At 35.8% G+C, this 21,714-nt stretch overlaps 1 long non-coding RNA gene across 1 annotated transcript in view; it reads right to left on the bottom strand.

Annotated features, from left to right (window-relative positions):
* Positions 1–20,014: 20,014 nt before the first annotated feature.
* Positions 20,015–21,714, bottom strand: part of LOC139128929 (uncharacterized) — a 35,679-nt gene continuing 33,979 nt past the window's right edge. The window contains exons 4-5 of the long non-coding RNA XR_011551456.1: positions 21,281–21,385; positions 20,015–20,811 (exon numbers count right to left, since the gene is read on the bottom strand). This is a non-coding gene — a long non-coding RNA (uncharacterized lncRNA). The remainder of the gene's footprint in view (positions 20,812–21,280; positions 21,386–21,714) is intronic.

Below are 21,714 nucleotides of genomic sequence, written 5' to 3'. Positions count from 1 at the left end.
GAATAGAGACTCTCAACACATCTCCAACCACTACCGGTAAATGGTGTGACTTATCCATATTTTCCTTCTTTTTATTTCTTGATGAGCTATTCTGAACCAGTTTGAGCAATGACATGGGAATTTTATCTATGCATGACTTTTTGGAGTAGTCAGAGTCACACACCTGTCATGTGGATATGGAGACTCGCAAGACATCTAAAACTACTATATTGGTGTCACGTATTAATGTTCTCCTTCATTTTATTTCTAAGTTAGCTATTTTCAACCAGTTTGAGCAATGACATGGGAATTATATTCTATCAATTTACATTTGAAGCATTCGGAGTCACACACCTGTCATGTGGGAATGGAGACGTTCAACACATCTCCATCCACTATAGTGGTGTGACTTATTCATGTTCTTCATCAATCTAAGTTTGTAGTGTGTGATCTATTCTGAACCAGTTTGAGCAATGACATTGGAATTTTATCTGTATTGCTCTTTGGCCCAGTCGGAGTCACACACCTGTCACGTGGGAATGGAGTCTCTCTCATACCACATAAAACCTCATACGTAATGACCATCATCCTCACAAACAGTGCATGAATCTCTTGTAACAATACTCACAGCAATCATGTAGATATCAAGATAATGGGAATTTTAACATTCAGTCAATTTAAATTCTGTGAGCAATAAGAAATACTGATGATGTAACTATGCACTCACCAAACATCTTTCTTGTACAGCTGATGTGTTGTAAGAGTATTTTGAAGAGACATTGATTTAAGAAAGTAATAATGCATTTTATCATACACTTTTACACCTCCTACCATCCCCCGTAAAACATCCGATTTTCATTGTTGCAAAACACTACACAGGTATATTAAGTTGTCTTGCTATGTTTTCTTGTTTGTACTCAGATTGGCAGTTGACTATGTAGACGAGGTACTTTGCAAAGAAGCAGTTGTCTTGTGTCAAGAAGAAAAGGCATAAGCCTGAAGATGCAGACATTAGCTTTGTATAGTAATAGAGATTTTGCACATATGACGGTTGGGTGAAAAGTTTTGAGCCTAACTATGAAGGAGCGATGCCAGATCAATGGAGCTTGGTTTGAATATATTTCAACTCTTCAGATGACAACCTAGAAAAGGGACAAACTATCAACGGAAAGTACTATTCTAACCTGTTGAGGGAGTTACGGGAGGCTGACAAAATACGACGAGGGACAGTTGAGAAAGGTGTCTTTTTCCATCCGAACAATGCTCCACCTCACAAGTCAGTCATTGACATGGCAACAGTGCGTGACTGCGGCTTCAAACTCATTCTACGTGCCCACCATAGTCTCCTGACCTGGCACCCTGAGACTTTCATCTCTTCCCCACATGAAGAAATAGGAAGCTGAAAAGCATTTTGTATTTTAAGGCAATTTTTGTCATTTTTGGTCAAAATCTTTTTCATAAAAAATAATTGTCATAGCTTTGATATTTAGTATACAGGTTCAAAGAGGTTATCAACATGTAATATATTCAAAATATGATGAAATGTACAATTTTATAATTGTGGAGCAATGTTTGCCATTTTTGGTTAAAAAGTGTGTTTCTAAAAACCTGCTTGTCTGATAGCTTTGATATTTGGTATACAGGTTCCTATAGGTCATCCTTGTGTGATATATTGATATTGTGATGAAATCTTCTATTTTGTATTTTGACACAAGTTTTACCATTTTTTGTCAAAAACCATTGTTTCGCAAAAGTTACTCATCTGATATCATTTTTGTCAAACTGCCTGAATAAGTGTCCACCTAGTGTCAGAGACGGATTGCAAAGACACTGTAGGTATAAATGACAGTTTCCTATGCTTGCTACTGATGAATGTCTCAGTGTGTAAATATGGATCTGTAATGAAACATTCTTCTGTCATAACAATACGTATAACATTGTATTGCCAAGTGACCTCTGCACTCAGTATATATTTGGTGTTATGCTATGTACGTCCTCTATACTGTCCATGCCTAAAGTAGCTACAGGGACTTTGACCCTATGTTTCATTGTTTTCCTTGTGTAACGGTAGTTCTAGTCTGTTTGTACATCACTGTATTTACACAAAATGAATACAACCTGAAAACTCCTGCATGGTAAGCCATGACCATGTTGTATTACCTATGTGGTCCAGTATTTTCAAATAGCTCAGACGTAGTACACTCTGACTCAAAATATTTAGCTATGAAGTATTTCACATGTACTTACATATTTGCTCTGCTTCAAATGCATGATTGACATAGCTACGTCTAGAAACACTACAGTATGTATTTACAAAATGGGAACACGATTAGAAACAAGAAGTGACATATATGTGAAACACAAAGTTCAGTTCTAAAGAGAACAAGTGATTGAAACTTGTGGAAAGAGCATTGGTTGCACTGAACTGTTAGCAGAACAGGAAACAGGCAAGCTGTGCAATTGAGGAGTTTTCTATCTCCATGTTCAGTCGCTCACGACGATCATGGAGCCAGTAGCGGAGCTCGTTCTTCTATGCTATATACGGCAAGCTTTGTGTTCATTAGCCTATATGCTCACTGTGTTTCGAATGTTGTTATAAACGGCTTTTCTAGGTCAGCATAGTGTTTCCTGTTTGATGAATGTCAGTGTTGTATAATATTTGAAGGGAATTTTGCGAAATCAACAAATTTGTCTTGCTTTGGAACCGTAACAGTCTTACAAAGAGTCACGCGTGACAAAGCGTAGTCTTAATTCACTGCCCACGTGTGGGGGTTACCAGCCTGATGTAAAAGCCATTCCACAGATTTCCGATTCATATAAATGTGTGCATAAACAAGAAAAGTAAACTCACTAATTTTAACAGACGTGATGGGTATGCCCTATTTGGACCAAATAAGCTTTACCCACCACGTCTAAATTTGTGTCGGGAAAAGCTGTCATGTTTGTAAAATTGGACAAAAATAGGGGTGGAAGTTGCAAACAGTCCTGCAATATTTGACATAGACTAGTTTCACAAAGTGTATTGATTATACTAAATATATTGAAGTCTATCAAAAAAAAAACTGAATCATACTTTGAAAGGAGACAGCGTTCAGCATTGGTCACTCTGGTGGCACCTTTTCTCAAAAACTATAAAATCAGTCTCTAAAGCCAACCTATGCCAAAATTCCTGTGATATTTTTCCTTGGTAAGTTCAAGGGGATGTTATAAGTATGAAAATATTTAAGTTTATCGTAATTTGAAAAGAGACCGGATCGTGACACTGGTCACCGTAAGGTTGGATCAAAGAATGCCTCGGTTGATAGAAAATTAGACATTTCATTATTCTATTGGTAGAATCGCCGTAAGGTCAAACGTTGGATTTGATCTAGAGTTCAAGGTAGAAAGAAACGGGGGTAACACGACTAGCTTGTTTTGAGAAGTGATAGGTGAATATATATTATCATATGGTTTTTGTATAAAGTATGATATTGCATACCCTACCGCTAACCGGGTTTTTTGTTTTGAGGAATCATTCCTCATCTGACTAGTTTCGAACTATTCTTGGTCATACAATAGCTGCCATTGTCCGTCTGTGTAATGGCAGTGCCATTTGCATGCTTGTTCACCATATCCATTCCTTATCGAATATTGAGTAAACTTTTGTTTCTGCACAATACAACATAAATAAACAGCAAACCGAATTTGCTAGTGAAGACAGTTTCAAACTTGCAAGCAAAAGACAAACCGTATCCGCTGCCAGCATACAGGGACTTGAAGATCCACGTTCGATAGGGATAATAATTTGATTGAGGCAGTTCACGAGACAAGAAGACCGGCCGCGAGCATAGCTGGGAACGGCTAAGCCCGCGCCATGAGCGTTGCCGAGCGCACGCGGAGATTATAGACATGCTGCCTTCGGCGTTTTGAGAGGACGTAGGACAAATTCCCCGCTGTTGATTGATTCTTAGGAATCCCATCGAATCACGGTATGTTACAATTTTTCATTACACAAAATGTTACTCAAGCAGCTACATGTCATTTAAATCGAAAAACTGTCTTTGATCTTTAACACTGGACCGCAAGTGTAATATGTGAGCTATAATAATGTTTGGCTAAATCTATTCTCAGAGTGCTGTTCTGTAGAGCCCAGAAGGGAGAGTACCGGTAACATTTGACAATTTGTCAGTTTTATTTTGATATGTACAAACTATTTTCTTATTTTATTCTCAATAAACTTTTTTAAATTACCCAATGTTCAGCCTGACAACATAGTCTGCATATGTGATTAGTGCATTGTCATCATCAATTTCAATGACGAAAGCCAAAGTAACACCCTGTCTCCTTTAAATTCTCTTCTTGCTTTTAGATACTCTCAGTTTATTTATACCCATTACACGCTCTTGAGCTAATCTATAAAAATCAGAAAATGATTTGAAAATCTTACAACAATTGGGTATCAGAGTCACCGCATAATAAAATAATAATATGCGCATGCGTAGTCAGTAAGCCGCTTGGGCGACTATTATGGGAAGGGGTTTGAGAATTCAAAGTGGGAAGTTTTGACTCTGCATATTTTGCTGAAGGAAGATTAGAGAATTTGTAGTGACGAAAATACTGATATCATAACCAGGCAAAAATTATATCGAACGGTCAATTATTGCGTATCTAACGGGGAACAGGCATTTCTGTTTGACTCCTTAAACCCGGAAGTATCAAAAAAAAAAAAGTACCGTTTTAAATAATGACCGAACATGTCCCTGTGAAACTATGATAAACGTTTGACGGTTTTCCTTTATGAAAGTGGATTATACATGCCTCTCTGACATATTAATTCTAGTATTCCACGAGCGAAATATATTGGTCGTCAGATACATTTCCTCACTTTATAATATAGACAAGGCATTTATGTTTCGACTCTCTGAACCCGGAAGTATCAAAAAATATTTTACATTACTTTCGAACGTATGCTTGTGCGACTATGATGAAACGTTGTGGTTATTCTTTATGAAAATGTGTTGACAAATGCCTTCCTAACATATTCATTGGGCATATCCACCGGCAAAATCAGATTCGCCAGATCATTCCTCACATTACAATAAGAATTCAGCTGCATATGGAACAGGCATGTATGTTAAGACATCCTAAACCCGGAAGTATAAAAACAAATGAAAAACACCGTTTTACTTAACATTTGATCGTATCCTCGATGTGCGACTATAATAAAACATTTTCATTGTAGAAGTGAGATTACAGATGCCTTCCTGACATGTTACTTGAGTATATTCCACTAGGGAAATTATCATCAAGTTCGTCAGATACATTTTCTCCTTTCACAGTAAGAGTCCAGCTACATGCAGTTTTAAAGTGCAGGAATGACGGAAGTCACTCCAAGTACAGTGTCACAGTACAACATCTCGCCAAGGCATAATCTTCAAAGTGACCCGTACCTAAAATTTAAAAACAATGCAACTCCCCTTTCAACACTGAGCACGATTACTTCTCCACTCTGTCAGATATAAACCATTCTTATCTCGGAGAGCTGTATGGCGTTTTGTTAGCCAAAATAGAAACGTCCTTTTAGCAAATTACTTCGCAAGTACACAGTCTCACTTTCATAATAAACAAACGACAGTATTCTAACTATACACATGAATATCAGAGTTTTTGGTGAACGTACCTGTCAATGAAATTGCGAGGCACAGAATCAACCAACGTTGAAGGCCACATATTGTTAATGATCGTAGTGTAAGCCTTGTTTGTGACGGTGTATAGGGAATTATGGGAAAACTTTAAGTTCGTGTAGGCTATAGGGTCTTATTTTACACACGTAAAAACTTATTCGCGACATTGACTATTTAGTAATTTGGCAAAAGATACGTGTTTTTTTCAGGTTCTGACCTTTTACTACACTAAGTCTTCTGAAATATATCTCAAAACAAAGCGGTTAATTCTTGTTCGCATTAGGTAGTGGAGATCGGCCATGGTATGCCAAGATGGTTTCCAATTGTTATTAAAATAGCCAGTGTTATAGCTTCGCCCAGTTGAAAGACCATGGAAATGAAAAGTAGGTCACGCTGCTACGCCTAGGCTTGCCTTTAAGGCAAATGACCGGGTCAACATTCAAGAGACCACTAGACGGCGCCAGAAAGAATCTATTGTCCAATATACCCTACTTCCAGCTCTATAAATAAATGTACAGGAGAGACAGAATTAAACACACTCTTATCAAAAATGTTCATTATATTTGCCTTCGTTGCGTTTCCTTCATTCCATTTCAGATATGCAACGTAACTATGCACAAAAAGACGACATTATGAGGTGGACTTAAAAGTACGGGTCACTTGTTGGCCACTTGCAGTTCGTGTCGGAACTCGATAAGCAACCAGTTAACAGCGTACTGTAAACGTAACATATCCGCCGACATGTACATTTTGATGTGCCACGGAACCGGTCCTGGCCACTTTCAGGATGTGTGGCTTATTCGCGGGTATGCCTTGCATGGCCAACGCATATCAGGCCAGGGTGCAGTAGGGAAAAATTAAAGGCATTCTCAAACGAGTTACTCGGCAAAATTAGCTAAAGATAGTGTACGTAGAAACTTGTTTAAAAGTACTCCTGGTGAAATGTAAGAAATTCACTGCTAGAAAACGTCAAAGCCTGACACCAAACGAATATTCAGAAATGTTAAAAGCTTTAAATTGTGTGTGTGTGTGTGTGTGTGTGTGTGTGTGTGTGTGTGTGTGTGTGATAGATTTTTTGTCGTCGATACCTCTCAGAATTCTCCGTCAAATATCACGTAATTTGCTACATGCACACGGCATCTTGAGGGATGAAACTCGATCTGTTTAGGTTTGGGAAATTTAATTAATGCAACAATTCAGAGTTTAATGTGTTAGAAATGTTCATTTATAATACAGCATTCTGTAAAATTTATACTTTAGGTTCTTTCGATAATTTGTCAAAATAAAGTCAAGTAAATACGTACTTGGTTGCGCGCCATGGAAAGATATACAAATATCAGAACACTAAAGACAGCTGAAAAAACTACAGCAACAGTACAATGTCTTTCCATAAAGCAGCGTAGGGAAACGTTTCACTCCGATGACAGATAGTTTGGCTGGACCGTGGATTCAGCGTACTTCATATGATCTGAACAATCAAGATTATGATGAAGTATGACACCAAGTAATTTTCGCTCCTGACACAATCAAAGTTTACATTATTTAAAGAGGGAGCAAGGCACTGCGTATGCAATTGTGCAATGGAGTTTGATTGAGTGTCCGGTTTGCCTTCAAGTTGCAGAGCTCGACGAGTCTTTATGTTGCTTATCATTAGAAAAGTAAACATTTGCAACAAATTGAGTCTTTGGTGTTAGATTACAGCGCACATTTCCCATACACTGTCTAGTCTACAATCACGACAGTCGTTTCAGCATGCCACTCACAACAAGCTTGGCACTGCACTACACATCACCAATGTTTTGTTTCAGGTATTTACTTTGATTTGGGAAATATAACTCCGACGAAATCACTGGCATATTTTAATTTGGAAGAGAAACAAGTAAATTGTTTTCAAAATATACTTTTCTTCTCCTCTCGATGTCAGCAATCACGACAACAGTCCCTTCGGCATACATTCTGTAGCATGTCCAGTGCAGTCTACTCTATCATCAAGTTTGACACAATGCAATAATGAATATTATCAACCAGAAAATGCTAACACCCCTAATGCTCCTGCATGAAACTTTTTTCCTGCTTTCTCTTTTGTCTCAGTTAAATGGAACTTTCTTCATTGACACTTCTCTCAAATACATAACACAGTAACAAAATAGACTGGAAAAAAGTGTTGATTTTACAGTTGCAAGTGCAATTCTCAATCAACACAGTACATTTTGTGCCATTTCTGAAATAATTCACAGTATTTTGGCACGTAAATTCCTGGACGGCATCATACACCGTGCGGCAACGGATAAGTTAGCATGGAGGAGACTGCGATATCTCTCTGCCTTCAAAATATTCTTCACCTCGCCGAAGCAATGTTCAACTGAACTCCCAGAGTCAGTCCGGTCGATGTTGAGGACTTTATTGGAGATATAGATCCGACACTCGAAAAATATGCCAGTGAGTTTCGTCGGAGTTGTATTTCCCAAATCAAAGTACACAAATAGCTGAAAGAAAACTTGATGATGTGCTATAGCTATAGTGCGGTGTCAAGCTTGTTGTGCATGAGTGGCATGCTGAAACGGCTGTCTTGATTGTAGACCAGACAGTGTATGGGAAACGTTCACCACGCGCTGTAATCTAACACCAAAGACTCAATTTGTTGCAAATGTTTACTTTTCTAATGATAAGCAACATGTAAACTTGTCGAGCTCTGCAAGGCAAACCGGACACTCAATTAAATTCGACAATGTTTTGCATTTGAAACAGGAGGAACCATACAACTCAGTTAGTTCTGTCTTGTCCTTTCCAAGCTGAAAAATATTCACGACATACTGACAAACAAATTAAGAGAAACCAATGTTATTATGCGCAATGAAAGATGTAGTCAATTTGATTGTTACAATTTCCTATATTATGAAGAAACTAGTAGTTCTATGGTGAGGGTAAATCATGATTACTAAAATTTTGATTTTATTTTATTTAACAGATCAAATTGCTTTTACATTGCTTTTATTCCTGTCGTTGTATCGATAAATGATACCTGAAACGTCTAAATAATTTGTATTGCGTTAGAACTCAAGTTACAACAGTGTTAACAAAAAATAAACGAAAACATGTAATGTTGACAGAAGACAAATATAGTTATTTTCATTGCTGCTAGAGCACTCCAATACTCCAATGTGGCATTTAATATCACTGTCCTTATTATTCTATTTTTTTCCTATTTGTATGTGAAACCATGAAAAAAAACATGCAAGTATAAGTAGTTATATAATCAAACAGAAGATATTTTGTTGGTTTTCTTACCCGGCCGCTATATCCCTGCCATTAATTTAAATAATGAAACTTCAGAGGATAGCAACGATCGACGTATTACAGCAAATTAAAAAAAGACACTTACTTTTAAACATGTAATTATATGGGGGTAAGCCTGGTTAAACAGTCGTTTTCCAGGTGTTTCCATTATTTCGTTTAAAGCGGACAATGCGATAATAATATACATAACATCCTTTATATATAAAGAGTGCAATAAATCCAGACAGTGAATATATCTATGAAAAGAAGAACAATGCTAGGAGACTTGCCAGCGTATATTCCGCGGTATACTGAATCCTCTGCTATGCAAAGTAGTCTGGCTGAAACTCTCAACAATGTAACAAATTGGTTGATTATCGAACAAACGTTATTATAACTCCGTGCTACGTAATTAAAGGCATCAAATGTTGAAACTGAAAATACGGTGATAACTCTGATTAAATTCACGTTACTTAATGAGAAACAAACGTTGGAACTGCGCCCGTGCGAGTTTCTTGTTTACAAACAATGTATTTCGTGCATGGTATCTAGTAGACTGAAAGATCCTTCGCTCGAGGGCGCTCGCGTAGAGAGCGCCCTCGAGCGACGGATCTTTCAGTCTAGGTATCTAGATGTACCTCATAATCATAGATGCAGCATTTAAATTATACAATGTAGATTGTGACAGACAATGTCATGTTTTAACATTACGAAAGCTAAAAATGTGTACTACAATTGTGGTTTAGGAGAAGACACATTCTAAAATTCAGAAACAGCCTTTGTGGTGTGAGTGTCCCTTCAAGAAATGTTCAAGGTGGTATATTCCGCATCGCTTTTCTGTAATAAAAAGAATAATACTTCACTTCAGTGCCCTTGAAACTCTACTCGGTAAGATCAACAAAAGAGTATCTTACATTATTAAATGACAAAGGATCTGATTGAAAATCACGAGTTGCAGTCGAATGAGCATATGAGTACGAAGTTATATGCACAATACAGAGTCATGAGAACCATACGGTGTTTATTTTCTCACAAGACATGCAACATTGTCTCACTCCATCGAAAGGCATGTTTGCTGCCAATGATAATTGATGAATCGATGTCGCTTAGGCCTGCAATTTGCCTATAAATATATATATATATATATATATATATATATATATATATATATATATATATATATATATATATATATATATATATATATATATATTATATATATACTATATATATATATAATATCATGTTCGGAAATCTTCACGTTGTAAAATAGTGCTCAATACCTGTATGGCAAAGGGATTTAGATAGATAGATAGATAGATAGATAGATAGATAGATAGATAGATAGATAGCTAGCTAGATAGCTAGCTAGCTAGCTAGCTAGCTAGCTAGATAGATAGATAGATAGATAGATAGATAGATAGATAGATAGATAGATAGATAGATAGATAGATAGATAGATAGATAGATAGATAGATAGATAGATAGGTAGATAGATATACAATCAAACATTTTACCGATTCCTCCTTGAGACCAGTGTACAATCTATCTTCATTGTCTTTTTGCACTATCTCGGATTTTCGTGTAGACAATAGATCTGTAGACTGTTGAGTCGATACATTTACATAGGCATACTGATGACCGTCATCATGAAATCCCTCTTGTGGTTTATCTTTTTTTTCTTCTGTAAAAAACACATAAATTGTTTATGTGAACATGTTCCACTTGTAAAAAGGCTTGCAAGTGACTTAAATGCAATAAAACAAAGAAAGAAAGAAAGAAAGAAAGAAAGAAAGAAAGAAAGAAAGAAAGAAAGAAAGAAAGGAAAATTATAGACCATGTCTAACCAACATTATGAAATTGTAGTATATATGAAAACATTATAGTAAAACATTTGACTGAACAATCACACAGAAAACAAAGTTTTGCCTGTCTGTCTGCCTGCCAGCCTGCACGCACTCATGAATGCATGCATGTTTGATGTGCACATGCATGCATGCATAGTGAAATGTATACATGCAGACAGTGAGACAGAGAGACAGAGACAGACGTACATAGATACATGCATTTACATACACGAATATACATACATTCATACACGCATGCATAGATACATGCATGCATGCAACCATCCATCCATCCACACGCACGCACACACACACACCACACACACACACACACACACACACACACACACACACATACACGTGTACTATGACTTGTGAAGACGCCAGTTATAATGACACTTATGGGACCCCTATGTTGCTTTAGTGTTAGAACCACAAAAACAAAATAATTCTAAAGTATTCCAGTCAGACTACACATAAATCATAAGTTTTTAGAAATAAGCATAAATGACATTTCTGTAGCAGTGTAGACTTATGAAGCATCCTGGGCTGACCTGAATTATGGATCCGATGGGTGTGATTTATATGCACCCCATAAGCAGTAAAAGTGTGGCCATTTTACAATATAGTACATAGTAAGGCCTTTGAGAGTTTATTTTCTGCATATGTCAAATTTGACAAGAACCACATCAACTTCCATTGTTGTTGCTATTTCCTTGGCAAAATATTTAGGAACTTGATTGGTGGTCATCCACTCTCTTACTTTATCATTTTCCTGGAGTCTCTTAGTACCGCCTTTCTCTATCACTGCATGAAAAGCCAATAATACTTACTGTATTTGCATGGATTATTGCCTGTATTTTAGCTGAAGAGTGCATATACAGGTGAATACAGTTATTAATCCATTGCTTGTATTCAGCAAGCCTGTATTCACGTGGATTCATGTGAATTCACGTGTATTATTCAATAATACAGTCAACTCATCAATGTGAATTTATCTGTATTATTGCGTTTTCATGCAGTGTATATAGTCAGAAGAGTGAACATAGGGACGTAGATGAAAAGAAAGCACTGCAGCAATGACTAGTCAATGTACATCACCAATTTCACCAATCTACTTTCTGAGAATCCTTGCCTCACTAACTTTTGTGCTAACAGTCCGTGTCTCACTCAAAAGTCTTCATATGCATTGAATGCTCTACTGTATCTAAGATGTATGAAATATATATATCATAAGCTGGAGATGATGGTATATTGGTTGACAAAAAGGAAAAGTTTATAATTTCAAAATTGAATGTGATATGCAACGAATTTAAGAGGAAAAGTGGGGACATTTATACACTCATGGTATTTATAGTACGCAGTAAGACCATATGTGTGTATTGGAAGAGGAAAAGTAGGGCCATTTATACACTCATGGTATTTATAGTACACAGTAAGACCATGTGTGTGTATCTGTAAGAGGAAAGGTGGGGCCATTTATACACTCATGGTATTTATAGTACACAGTAAGACCATGTGTGTGTATCTGTAAGAGGAAAGGTGGGGCCATTTATACACTCATGGTATTTATAGTACACAGTAAGACCATGTGTGTGTATCTGTAAGAGGAAAGGTGGGGCCATTTATACACTCATGGTATTTATAGTACACAGTAAGACCATGTGTGTGTATCTGTAAGAGGAAAGGTGGGGCCATTTATACACTCATGGTATTTATAGTACAAAGTAAGATCTTGTTGTGTGTTTTAACAAGAACATACCAGATTAAGAATAAAATGTAACTTCAACCTTAGACAGCAACCAACTACACACATGATGAATGATTTGTTGGTCTTATTTTTGATATCAGTTGATATGTTATCTTTGGCAGAAAAAAAGGTGTTTCATCCTTGACATCTTTCAACCAGATATGAACTGAAAATGCTCACGTTTGATCACAAATACAAAATATCAAATTTGTTGATAGGAAACTTTGGAGAGTCTCTTCATACAGTTTTAGATAGGTACAAACAATATTCTGGCGTTTTCTTGATTTGCAATGTGAAAGGTCTCTCATATAGTTAACTATGTACACAAACAATATCGACAGGAAGTTCATGGCGTCAGAAGCAGGGTTTTGATTAAAACTGTGAAAAGTCTATTGATACAGTTTAATAAGTACACAAATAATATCTCAAACAAGTTAAATGGAGTTCGGAGTAAAGGTTCTTGGTTTTAAGTGGTAATTGCTTAACCCATTTAATATGCAAATTAGCTTGTAGTTGATAAAAACCTGTAACAAAGTCTCTAGCTACAGTTTAATATTTACACAAATAATATCTCTAACAAACTTCATGGAGTTCAGAGGTTTTTGATTTTGAGTGCTAATTACATAATCCCATTAAATATGAAAATTAGCTTGAGGTTAATTATAAACTATGAAATGTACACAAACAATAGCACCAGCAAGTTTCGTGGAGTTTAGAGTACAAGTTCCTGATTTACAGTGCTAATTTGTTAAATTGATTAAATATGCAAATTAGCTTGTTATTAACATGATACTGCCCAATGTCTCACTTCTCAATAAGAATTTATTTGGCATGATGCTTCTTGAGCTATATTGCTATTCAGATAATAGCTGGCATGGTAAGTTTCAAGGTGATTGGTGCAGTAAATCATGCTGTATAACACTATAGTCATCATGCTTCCCATACACAACCACGTATCAGAAAAATTAAAACTGTGATAGCTTCATTAACATGAAAACCACGCCCATCAAAACCTTTTAAGTTTTAGCCATTTTGGTTCTGAACATGTGTACCAAGTTTGGTTGAAATCTTTTCAGCCGTTCTTGAGATATCATGTATACACACAGACAGACATAGCTAAACCATATGCTCACGTGTGAACACGTGAGCAAAAAATGATGCAGCAACATAGTTTTCTAACTTTTTTTTATTTTTCAACCAACAAGAACGTACAAAAGGCATGAAAACAACATAGGAATGAATGCAGAAATATATGCACAGCAGTGATGCCTGAGGGGATTTTGTTGCACAGCAACAGTTCTGTGGTTTGATTTTTTGTGCACTAATGCATAATTTTGACAGCTTAATATAACAGTGAGATATCTGTACAGCTTTTTTTCACTTAAATTTTCCTCTTGAGATGAAGAAATAAAAGGTTCACTTGGCAGATCTATATTGACATGAATGAGGATGAGAAACAAACTTTTCTTTTGGCTGTACTTGAAAAACAATAACAGGATATACTGGTATAAACATGAATAACTATTAATCATATATTTTTACTGCAAATTGCCGACGAAGAAAGAAATTTTCACAGCCGTAATTTTTCTGTTTTGGAACAAGTCATCGTTGATGACACAGTCCCCACTTGTTAATGGGTACTTTGATTACAGGTCCTGTGATAAAAATACTTTGATACAGATGGCACTCAATGGCCAAGAATGAGTTCCATGGTAATGAAAAAACATAAAACCAATGAAGACCACTATCCAAAGGTCATTAAATGAGTCAACCGGGAATTAGTTGACAGGATGTTGCAAAACATTTTTTCATACTATTCTAACACTAATAGATTATCACCGGTACCATATTTCATAAAAGTTTAATGCAGTATTTACAACACTATGAGATCAACATCTGTATCAAGTTTCATCTAATTTGAGGTTGTATCTGTGGATATATCACTCTAATTAGGAAAGTTCATTACATATGCAATTACAAACTAATTAAAATGACACTGATAAATGTCTTTTTCACTGTTAAAGCAATGTGACCTTAACATCTGTACAAAGTTTCATGAACTTTAATGCAGTATTTCTTGACATATCAGCCTAATTATGAAACTTCAATAATTGACATGATACTGCTACATGATGTGAAACAAATTGACGAGCATGTATGAAATATGTCAATGTCCTTGTACCAACTTTGAATGATACTGGTGGAAATATGTCTGAGTTATGGCTCACTACATGAGAAAATCGTAACCACCGCCACGCAGCGATATTTGATCTTACTGTTTAAAAAATCAACACGTATATGTATGACATAAGTCAATGTCCAGGTAGAAACTTTGAATAAAATCAGTTGAGACTTGCCAAAGTCATGGCTCTCGACATGAAAAAAACCATAACAAAATTGCCACCATGTGGCCATATCGGACCATATCGAGAAACAAATCAAAGTACATATTTATATCGAAGTACATATGTATACTATAAGTCAATGTCCTTGTACCTACTTTGAATAAATTTGCTTGATACATGTCTAGTTTAGTTCAGGACATGGAAAATCGTAAATAAAATGGCCGCCTGGCAGCCATATTGGATCGTATCACAAAACAAATTGATGTGCATATCTATGACATTGGTTAATGTCCTTGTACCAACTTTGAATAAAATCCGTTGAAACATGTGTGAGTTATGGCTTTGTACATGAAAAAATTCTAATAAAATGGCCGTCTGGTGGCCATATTGGATTGTATCGCAAAATAAATCAATGTGCATCTGTAGGTCATAGTGCTATGCCTTTGTGCCAAGTTTGAACAAAATTGGTTAAGCAGTGTCTGAGAAACTGTTGATGACGGACGGACGCACACATGGACGGGACCCAATCTGTAAGTCCCAGCCGGACTTAGTCCGCGGGGACTAAAAAAATAGTGTCAGGGACACTGTGCTCACATGTTTTGAATTGGTACATTTGAGAGTGATATAAACCAGCAACCTAGCTTTTGTATCCTGAAAAGTTCTTGCAGACATATCAAAGTGTGGGTACTGATGAACGTTCACTATTTGATTTGAACTATTCATAAATATCTATAATAAGATAAAGATGACATCTGGCCTAGAAGCTTAATATCTTTTATCCTTGGCACTGGGCGTGGGAGGCACGTCACATTGGAAGGTGTTATCAACTATCAGTGTACATACTTAAGTGGACAAGCGGCCTTGGGACCAATATAGACCCTTTGTGATATATAGGACAATTGAAATGATGACACCCCTAGGAACCTCCATACTAAGTTTCAAATGAATTGGACCAGTGGTTTCAAAGAAGACTTTTAAAACCACAAATTGGAAAGTTGCCCAAACATACAATTATGCAAATTTCATCACACTTCAAACAAATATGACAGAGGTTACCCCTACGAACCTACATACAAAGCTTAAAACCAATTAGAGTGCAGTTTCAGAGGAGATGATTTTTTTTTACCAACAATGGGAAAAATTGCCCCAAACTACAAATATGCAAATTTCATCACAATGTCATCAATTCCGACTTAAGATCACCCGAAGAAACCTCCATACCAAGTTTCAAATAATTGGAATTATGGTTTCAGTAAGAAGATTTTTTTAACAAAATGGGAAACATTGCCCAAAAAATACAATTATGCAATTTAATCACAATATTTGAACAAGTCTGACTGATGTAACCCCTAGGGACCTCAATACCAAGTTTCAAATGAGTCAGACTTGCGATAACAGAGAAGAATCTTTTTTACCAAAAATGGCATTTTTAAAATCTAATTTGCATATTTTTGAAGAAATCACCAAAACGAAAATATCATCCGGGCATTTACACATCTTGCATTCACACTCCAAATATCAAGTCTATAGGTACTACGGTTCTCAAATTATTTGAGTGGACAGACATGACATACATACATACTGATGCCAACTTCAGCCTATACAATAAGCTCACATTGGTAAAGCAAAAGTAAGCTATAAAATCTTCATCAACTCCATGAACTCTAATACATAAAAATGAAGGAACAAGAATTCGATAAGGCTAAATGTAACTCTCAAAACTGTTTTACATGTGAAAGACAACCTATTTGAAAAAAAAAGTGAAGAGTATGGTACATCATATATTTTTTGTCTATGTTATCAATTGCGAGTTACCACATGAGGGTTCATCACATGCTAAATTCCTGAAAACGTTGGTTTTGCTGTGTTAAAAGACAAAGCGTTTGAACAATTTTGAGCGAAAAAATTGAAGAGTACAGTACTTAATTTAAACATTTAATCAGAATTCAAATTTTGGAGTTACCTAATTTTGTTCATCACATGGTTAATTCCTAACTCTGTTGGTTTTGCTTTGTGGAAGAAGAACTGTTCAGACAGTTTGAAAGATAATAAATGTAGAATATGAAGAAGATGGTATTCACATATTTTGTTTTTCAAACTTAGGATTGTGGAGTTACCTCATGAGGTATATCAGATGGTAAATTCCTAACTCTATTGGTTTTGATGTGTTCAAAGACAAACTGTTTGTAATTTTTTGGAAGATAACAAGTGAAGACTATAGTGCCGCTGGTAAACATTTTCTTTTCAAAGTTAAAATTTCGAATAACCTCATGAGGTTCAACACGTTGTAAATTACTAACACTGTTGGTTTTGCAGTGTTCAATGACAAATCATTTGAACTTCTGAAATTTGAAAAGATAAGTTGGTTTTGATGTTTTCAACGACAAACTTTTACAACATTTAAAAAAAACGAGTGAAAAGTATGGTACTCATGTAAACATTTTAGTTCAGAGTTAAAATTATTGAGTTACCTAATAAGGTTATCACATGGTAAATTCCTAACTCAGTTGTTTTGCTGTGTTCAAAGACAAAGTGGTGGGATTTTGAAATTTGGAAAAATAACAGGTGAAGTGTATGGTATCTGCTGTAAACATTTTGTCAAGAATTAATATTATGGCGTTACCTCATGAGGTTAATCACATGGTAAATTATGAACTCTTTTGATGTGTTTAAAGACAAACTGTGGACATTTTTGAAAGCTAACAAATGTAGTATACGAAGAATATGGTACTTCATGTATTTTTACCCGAAAAATAATAATTTTTGAGTTACACCATGAGATAATCACATTATGAATTCCTATCTCCTGTTGGTTTTGATATGTTCAAAGTCAAACTGTTTGGGCATGTTTAAAAGATAGCAAGTGAAAAATTAACATATTTTTCCAAATAAAAATTATTGAGTTACCTCAAGAGGTTCACCACATGGTAAATCTCAACTCTATTGGTTTTGCTGTGTTTAAAGACAACCTGTTTGGACATTATTGAAAGATAACAAGTGAAGAGTATGGCACTTCACATACTTTTTTTTCAAAGTTACAGTTTTGTCATTACCTCATTAGGTTCATCACATATAAATTTCTAACTTTGTTGGTTTTGCTGTGTTCAAAGAGAAAGTGTTGGAATATTTGGAAGATAACAAGTTGAAGACTAATAGTGATTCATGTTGACATTTTTTTTCAAAATTAAAATTTTGGAGTTGCTGTAAGATATTCATCACATGGTAAATTCCTAACACTATTTGTCTTGAAGTGTTCAAAGACAACCTGTTGCATATTTTTGAAAGAAAAGAAGTGAAGAATATGGTATTTCATATCCTTTTTTCAAAGTTACACTTTTGGAGTTACCTTATGAGAGTCATCGCATGTCAAATTCCAAATTTGTTGGGTTCTTGATATGGCCAAAAAGAATCCTCATGAGGAAACTCAAAAAGGTCTAATTTTGAAAAAAATGTGGTACCATAAGTTCACTTTTTATATCTCAAAAATATCCAGTTTGTCTTCGAACACACCAAACGCAACAGACCAAGTAGGAATTTACCATGTGTTGAACGTCAGGGGTAACTTCACAATTACATTAATTCTGAAAAACATTGTACACACAGAAACTCAGAGTCAAGGTAATCTAACAATCTGAATGCAAAACAGCTATCATTATACATCTCCTACAACTGTTTCTTTGCTCTCCTCTCATATGCTATTGCCCTGCTTTAACATGTGCCATTTCAGCAATTTCAAGTTTCTGTTGCTCAAAACATTTTTTTATTTGCTAAGCATTTTTCAGCTTCGGCCTTTGTGACTATTTTATTCTTTCTAATGTGTGACATGAAATGGCTGTCAATGGCGGCTTCTTCTGCTTCAGTTAAAATTTTGGAATTACCTCATGAGGTTCATCACGTTGTAAATTACTAACACTGTTGTTTTGCAGTGTTCAATGACAAACCATTTGAACTTCTGAAATTATGAAAGATAAGTTGGTTTTTGATGTTTTCAAAGACAAACTTTTTGTAACATTTTAGAAAAACGACAAGTAAAAAGTATGGTACTTCATGTAAACATTTTAGTTCAGAGTTAAAATTATTGAGTTACCTAATGAGGCTAACACTGGTAATTAATTCCCAGCCCTGTTGTTTTGCTGTGTTCAAGGGCTAAGTGGTGGGATTTTGAAATTTTGAAAAATAACAGTTGAAAAGAATGGTACCTGTTGTAAACATTTTGTCAAGAATAATATTATGGCATTACCTCATGAGGTTCTTCACATGGTAAATTCTGAATTCTGTTGCTTTTGATGTGTTTTAAATACAAACAGTGGACATTTTTCAAAGCCAACAAATGTAGTATATGAAGAATATGGTACTTCATGTTTTTTTACCCCCAAAAATTATAATTTGGAGTTACAACATGAGATAATCACATTATGAATTCCTATGTCTGCTGGTTTTGATGTGTTCAAATACACACTGTTTGGACATGTTAAATTAAAAGATAGAAAAAAAATTAACAGTTTTCCAAGTTAAAATTATGGGAGTTACCTCAAGAGGTTCATCACATGGTAAATTCTCACATTTCTGGCCCTGGGAGTGCGGGATCGACAGTGTGGGAAAAATTGATCCCACACTCTCAGAAACCGTCCCACACTCTGCAGTAAATACTACACGAGCTCTGATTGGATGATAAACAGTCTGTTTTGTTCCACGCGCAAAATGTTATCCAATGGCACGACGAGTAACACACAGACAGAACTACAAAGTAAGCAGGTCAAAGTACAGTGGCAAATGATAGACTTGTCACGATTTTGGAAAATGTTGTACATGTCCAATGTGAATTTAACGCATTTTGTGGTCATGTGAGAAAAAGAATCTCACACACCAAGGACCTGGGATCAGATTTCTCACACCAGTTGGGGATATTTTGTCTCACACGAGCCTGCGGCTCGTGTGAGACAAAATCTGATCCAAGGTCCTTGGGGGTGTGAGATTCTATCATTCCCAACTCTATTGGTTTTGCTGTGTTCAAAGACAACCTGTTTGGACATTATTGAAAGATAACAAGTGAAGAGTATGGCACTTCAGATACTTTTTTTTCAAAGTTACAGTTTTTTTCATTACCTCATTAGGTTCATCACATATAAAATTTCTAACTTTGTTGGTTTGCTGTGTTCAAAGAGAAACTGTTGGGAATATTTGGAAGATAACAAGTTGAAGACTAATGGTGCTTCATGTTGACATTTTTTTCAAAGTTAAAATTTTGGAGTTGCTGTAAGATATTCATCAGATGATAAATTCCTAACACTGTTTGTTTTGATGTGCTTAAAACACCATTTGCATATTTTTGAAAGAAAAGAAGTGAAGAATATGGTATTTAATATATTTTTTTTTCAAAGTTACACTTTTGGAGTTACCTTATGAGAGTCATTGCATGTCAAATTCCAAATTTTGTTGGGTTCTTGATAAGGCCAAAAAGAACCTTCATGAGGAAACTCCAAAAAGGCTAATTTCGAAAAGAAAAATATATATGGTACCATATCTTCACTTTTTATATCAGAAAAATGTCTCGTTTGTCTTCGAACACACCGAAAGCAACGGAGCTAGGAATTTACCATGTGGTTAACCTCATGGGGTAACTCCACAATATTAACTCTGAAAAACATTTTACATACAGAAACTCAGTGTCAAGGTAATCTAACAATCTGAAAGCAAAACAGCTATCATTATACGTCTTCTACAATTTTTTCTTTGCTTTCCTCTCATATGCTATTGCTCTGCTTTTTACATGCCGTTGCAGCAATTTCAAATTTCTGTTGCTGAGAACTTTCTCATTTGCTAAGCATACTGTTCAGCTTCGGCCTTTGTGACTGTTTAATTATCTCTGATGTGAGACATGAAATAGCTGTCAATGGCGGCTCCTTCTGCTTCAGTTCACGGTACTTACTGGCCAACAGGCTTTTTTCGAACTATAGTGAGGAAATATAGAGAAAATGGTTCATAAAATCAGGCCTCAACAAATTCAAATATCTGTATTTCTCTGAAGAATGGGACCCTTCCTCACTAAAAGTTGTAGGGGTCCTAGTGCGAAATAGGGAGTCTGCAAAGCAAAATTTGGGGTTAACGCAATCCCTACATAAATACAAACAAACCCCACAAGGCAGCTCAATATGCTGCACACCAGTATCTGTTTGTCTTTAGCTGATTTAACAGTTGTGGGGTCACAGGTTCATGTGGAAAGCTATTTTCCCCCTAGGTATTACACAAGGAAGACAATCAAATAATATTAAACTCTATGCTATGCACATGATGTTCTGTTGATCTACTGTTACATGCTCAAGGAACAGATTTGTGATGTCACCTTCATGGCAAGTCATCCAATAGATGTTTACTGGTTACAGGTACATATATGTCAGTATATCATTGACTATCACTGACCTTCAGAAGTTTCATCATGTTCACATTGCTTCTTGTTCTTTTCTGCAGAGGACTCCATATGACTCCCTGGGTGGATAGTGTTCCTTTGCATATTCTCACTCGCAACTAATAATCATAGGAAAGAGCACCATCATGTAAGACCATGCAACACATAATACTGAACTTGCTTTTTGCAGATAATTTGCACTAGCGAGCGGCTCTCTCTGTGGCCTCTCTGCTAGGTGACTGATGCCGTATGTTGTGGGTTCGGACCCGATTGAAAACTAGCCGTATACAAAGGATATTCAAGATGAAATCTTAATTTCTTATTGCCATCTTTCCGACAGTAATCATAAATATGTGAGAGAGATAAATCATGCTGTCACAAATTAATTTCCAATTATATGACTGCCACAGATTCTGTATATCCCTGTATTTTATGGAAGTATTTAGCT

The sequence above is a fragment of the Ptychodera flava genome, unplaced genomic scaffold (genome assembly GCF_041260155.1).
Source record: "Ptychodera flava strain L36383 unplaced genomic scaffold, AS_Pfla_20210202 Scaffold_79__1_contigs__length_559180_pilon, whole genome shotgun sequence".
Classification (NCBI taxonomy): domain Eukaryota; kingdom Metazoa; phylum Hemichordata; class Enteropneusta; family Ptychoderidae; genus Ptychodera; species Ptychodera flava.
This window is presented reverse-complemented; position numbering and strand designations above follow the sequence as displayed.